This window comes from Otolemur garnettii, unplaced genomic scaffold (genome assembly GCF_000181295.1).
Source record: "Otolemur garnettii isolate 467f Iridium unplaced genomic scaffold, OtoGar3 scaffold00016, whole genome shotgun sequence".
NCBI lineage: Eukaryota > Metazoa > Chordata > Mammalia > Primates > Galagidae > Otolemur > Otolemur garnettii.
The window spans coordinates 21,239,179-21,244,273 of record NW_003852411.1 but is presented as its reverse complement, the minus strand read 5'-3'; the positions used below and the strand labels follow the sequence as shown (position 1 = coordinate 21,244,273).

General features: G+C 45.0%; 1 protein-coding gene across 11 annotated transcripts in view; it reads left to right on the top strand.

Moving 5' to 3' along the window:
• PRRC2C (proline rich coiled-coil 2C) overlaps positions 1 to 227 on the top strand; it is a 116,568-nt gene extending 116,341 nt beyond the window's left edge. For all 11 annotated transcript variants that reach the window (XM_012802674.2, XM_012802676.2, XM_023510737.1 and 8 more), the window contains one exon: positions 1 to 227. This exon is cut by the window's left edge and continues 1,710 nt beyond it. The gene's annotated coding sequence lies outside the window, so the exon portion shown is untranslated.
• Positions 228 to 5,095: the final 4,868 nt, after the last annotated feature.

The window sequence follows — 5,095 nt, the reverse complement described above, 5'->3', positions numbered from 1 at the left end:
ATTTGAATTTTTGGAAACTTTAGCTGTGCTGTCAACTTTGGAAAAAGTATCCCAGTTTACTGTGTTGAGTTGGCATTGTACAGAAATTAACAGCCATATTGGTCTAGAAACGTTAAACTTAATTTTTTTTCCATTTGTACAGGGGTAACGCACTGTATTAAATATGTAAGGTCTTATCTACATGGGTTTGATTACAGAAACTAATAAAGTATTCTCTAAATAATGAATCTTGGAGCTTCTAATCCATTCCTAAAATCTAAAACAAGAAGGTCTGTCATGTACTAAAAACAGTGATCAGGAGGGCAGCACCTATGGCTCAAAGGAGTAGGGCGCCAGTCCCATATGCCGGAGATGGTGGGTTCAAACCCAGCCCTGGCCAAAAACTACCCCAAAAAAAGTGATCAGGAGTACATTGTGCTCTACAAAAGGTATCACCCACACGCTTGACTTCTGACTTTCCAGAACTGTGACGATTATTCAGTCAAAGTAAGTATTGTCATAGAGCAGGGGTCCTCAGACTTTTTAAACAGGGGGCCAGATCACTGTCCCTCAGACCATTGGAGGCCCGGACTGCGGGCCCAGGGCCGAGTCAGCTGCTAAGCAGGACAGGCAGCAGCGGCAGAAACACCCAGCGGGCCAGATAAATGTCCTAGGCGGGCCATTGTTTAAGGACACCTGTAATAGAGGGTAATAGTCAGGATTTCTGTCCTCAGGGTAGCCAAACTCGTAATGAAAATAGTCTGCCCTGAAGGAAGAGAGGTCTTGATGATGTTGAGTGTGGAAAAGAATTTCACCATTCTTCTGGACAGAAATCAAAAAGGACCAAAAGATAGATCTCAGTATTGACATTTGTACTCTTCCTGTTTTTGTTAGCACATTCGTAGACATCATCATCTGCTGGAGAAGACTGGAGCATTTGTTCTAGCACTAACTCAATTTGTAAAGTGAACTCCTGAGGGGTTATTACTTATCCTAAAATCCCATATATAGAGCACATGGCTCTCATATCGAGCTGTAGAAAAACCATTCAGGCACTTATGACATGTGCCTTCTTTGTACTTGGATACTGTGATTCCAAAGTATTTAAGTACTGGTAAAGCCTGCCATAACCCAAGCTTTTCAATCAAAGGCAGTGGTTCTCAACCTTCCTAATGCTGCGACCCTTTAATACAGTTCCTCGTGTTCTGGTGACCCTCAGAAAATTATTTGCATTGCTGCTTCATAACTGTAATTTTGCTACTGTTATGAACTGTAATGTAAATATCTGATATGCAGGATGTATTTTCATTGTTCATTGTGGGATTGCGACCCACAAGTTGAGAACCACTGGTCTAAGGTCTTCTACAAAATTAATGAAAAGCTGTGGTTTGTTGTAGGGTCAAGGAAGAACTGGGAGGGTCTGATGGATAAGAGTGGGAATGCAAGCCTCTGCCAGTGAAGGAGAGCCACCACATATTTAATTTTTTTTGTTGTTGAGACAGGGCCTCAAGCTGTCCACCTGGGTAGAGTGCTGTGGCATCACAGCTCACAGCAACCTCCAACTCCTGGGCTCAAGCGAGTCTCCTGCCTCAGCCTCCCAAGTAGCTGGGACCACAGGCGCCTGCCACAACGCCTGGCTACTTTTTGGTTGCAGCCATCATTGTTGTTTGGCGGGCCCGGGCTAGATGCGAATCCACCACCTTAGGTGTATGTGGCTGGCTCCTTAGCCGCTTGAGCCACAGGCACTGAGCCACATATTTAAATTTTTAACAGTAGAGCTGGGTCTCACTCTTGCTCAGGCTAGTCTTGAACTCCTGACCTCAAGTCTTCCTGCCTCAGCCTCCCAGAGTTGTTAGCATTATAGGCATGAGCCACCATTATATTAACTTCTAAAATATCACTAACATTTTGGGCCCTTTGCTAAGATTTACAGTAGAAAAATGGCAACAAAAGCAACCCAAAAAGTGTAAGATACTTGTGTGTTTCTCCACAGTTTAAGCATGTACATCTTGTCTCTGGATTCTCTGACATCTACGATACTGAAAAGATGTTGCCATTAACAGCTGGCTGTAGAATGGGTCACAGAAAATTATGAGCATTCTCTGCCCTTGAGTTGCCCCAGTAGGTAGAAAGTTAGGGGGATGTCCAGGTCTTTATTCTTACTTAATAACAGATTGTGCTTATGATAGAAGAGTGATTAGGCAGGTAGGGTTGGGGAATGAGGTATAGTTCAAAAAGCCCTTTGCCTCTTATCACTATACAAATTACAGAAAACCAAAATCTAGCAAACTCTTGGCTAGACGTAAGCTATGGAAGGTAGAATTAGAAATCCCAGGTTAAAAAGTTACCAGCAGACTTTCAGAACCTATTTCAGTATCTCTCCTGCAGCAAGTCACCAGTCGTACTCCTCATGCTACCACTGCAGCATATCTCAGTTTCAGAACTACACATTCACTTGCAGGTTTTTACTATCATGTGGATAAATATAAACCTTTTTGAAGGTATCTTAATTTGACAAATTTAAGAGTTATTTTTTATAGGCCAGGTAAAGTGGCTCACACCTGTGGCAGGTGGGTTGCTTGAGTTCAGGAGTTCAAGACCCCATCTCTACCAAAAATAGAAAATCTAGCTGGGCATCATGGCAAGTGCCTATAGTCCCAGCTACTAGGGAGACTGAGGCAAGAGGATCACTTGAGCCCAAGAGTTCGGTTGCTGTGACACCACAGCACTCTATCCAGGGCAACAGAGTGAGACTCTGTCTCAAAAAAAAGTTTTTATGTACTTTAATAAATTTCAGCCATAATTTGTCTACTTATGAAGTGACATATTAAAGAACGGAGTGATGATGTCTCTGGTTTTGTCTTTTCTTTTTTTTTTTAGATAGTTGCCCGGTCCTGAAGTACAGTGGCCTAATCATAGCTCGCTGCAACTTCTAAATCCTGGGCCCAAGCAATTCGCTTGCCTCAGTCTCCCAAGTAACTTGGACTACAAGTGCACGCCACGGCACCAAGTTAATTTTTTTTCCTTCATCTTTTTAAGGATAGGGTCTCATTATTACCTAGGCTGATCTGGGACTACTGGCCTTGAGAAATCCTCCCACCTCAGCTACCCCTGGTAGCTCCAGGAGGCTGCTAAGATTACAGGTGTGCGCTACCAGGGCTGGGCTAAGCAGTGTTTTTATGGTGACCCAACTTTGCATTTACATGTTGCTTTTCAGTTACCAAAGAGCTGTTTCCTTGGCCCTTGCCCTTATGTGCTGGTCTTCATTTATACTCTAGGTGTAGGACTAAGTATTTTTTTTCTTTTTATGTCCAGAAGACAAATGACAACAAATCCCTGGCCAGAGTGCTATTGATTTTCAGCATTTCTTGGGGTGGTAGTAAGTGTAAGCTCATTTCTCTGGCAAGATAAACCTGACAGAGCATCACTTAGTAGTTTTTATTTTATTTTTTTGAGATAGAGTTTTACTCTATCATGCACTAGAGTGCCATGGCCTCAGCCTAGCTCACAGCAACCTCAAACTCTTGGGCTCAAGTGATCCTCCTGCCTCAGCTTCCTAAGTACCTAGGACTATACACACCCAGCCAATTTTCCATTTTTAGGATTAGAATTAATCAGGCCTTGAGGCAAGGGAACCAGCTTGGTGAGGTAGGGCTGGAAGGGCTCCGAAATCTTGAGTGAGGCATTCTCCCCAGCTCAGGGCAATTCCCAGAATTGTGCTGGGGAAAATCAGAGTCAACATCCCCAGCAGCTGGGGAAATGGTGCCTCAGTCCAGAAAGGAATTCTACATGGCGCAGCACCGTAACCGCCACACATTGTCTGTCCGTTCACAGCTCAGTCAACAGCAGCTTCAGGTGACACACTTGGGAATCGCTCCTCCAAATGCTGATTGATCTCTCCTAGAAAAACATAAGAGTAGTGGGTAAAATACCTTCCCACTGTAGCTGGTCTCTGGGTAACAATTGGTGCCCTCTCCTCTCTGACCCCATGCCCTCAGCTAGCATATGTACTGGTCTCCCAGCCCCTCATCTCTGGGGGGTTTGAGCCCTTGGTCAGCTGGCCTTTTTGCAACTCGCAGCTTCATTAGTTTATTCCCATCAAAACTGGACAACCAAGAACTAAGAGATCCTTTATGGATAGCCTGAGGGCGACATAGTGAGACTCTGTCTCAAAAAAAACAAGGAAGGAAAAGAAAGAGTCTTAAGCATCATGTCTCAAAATTTTGTTTTCCAAAGACACTGAATAAAAGCAATAACAAACACACACAAGGCTGGGTGCAGTGGCTCATGCCTGTAATCCTAGCACTCTGAAAGGCCAAGGCGGGTAGGTTGCCTGAGCTCACCGGTTCAAGACCAGCCTGAGCAAGAGCGAGACCCAGTCTCTTAAAAAAAAAAAAAATAGCAGGGTGTTGTGGCCAGCACCTGTCGTCCCAGCTAGTTGGGAGGCTAAGGCAAGAGAATTGCTTAAGCCGAAGAATTTGAGGTTGCTGTGAGCTATGAGGCCAGGGTACTCTACTGAGGGCAACAAAGTGAGACTGGTCTCAAACACACACACACACACACCAAACTATTTTAAGAAATTAGGGCTCGGCGCCTATAGGTCAAGCAGCTAAGGCACCAGCCACATACACCAGAGCTGGTGGGTTTGAATCCAGCCTATGCCTGCCAAACAATGACAACTACAACCAAAAAAATAGCCGGGCTTTGTAGTGGGTGCCTGTAGTCTCAGCTACTTGGGAGGCTGAGGCAAGAGAGTAGTTTAAGCCCAGGAGTTGGAGGTTGCTATGAGCTGTAATGCCACAGCACTCTACCCAGGGCAACAGCTTGAGGCTCTGTCTCAAAAAAAGAAAGAGAAATCAGGCTGGTCTTGGCAGCTCATGCTTATAATCCCAGCACTATGGGAGGTGAGGTGGAGGGAAAGATCCTTGAGGCCAGGAGTTGGAGACCACCCTGGCAGTGAGTCCCTGTCCCTACAAAATAATAAGAAAAATTAACTGGCTCGGCGCCTGTGGCTCAAGTGGCTAAGGCGCCAGCCACATACACCTAAGGCGGTGGGTTCGAATCCCCAGCCCGGGCCCGCCAAACAACAATGATGGCTGCAACCAAAAAATGGCCA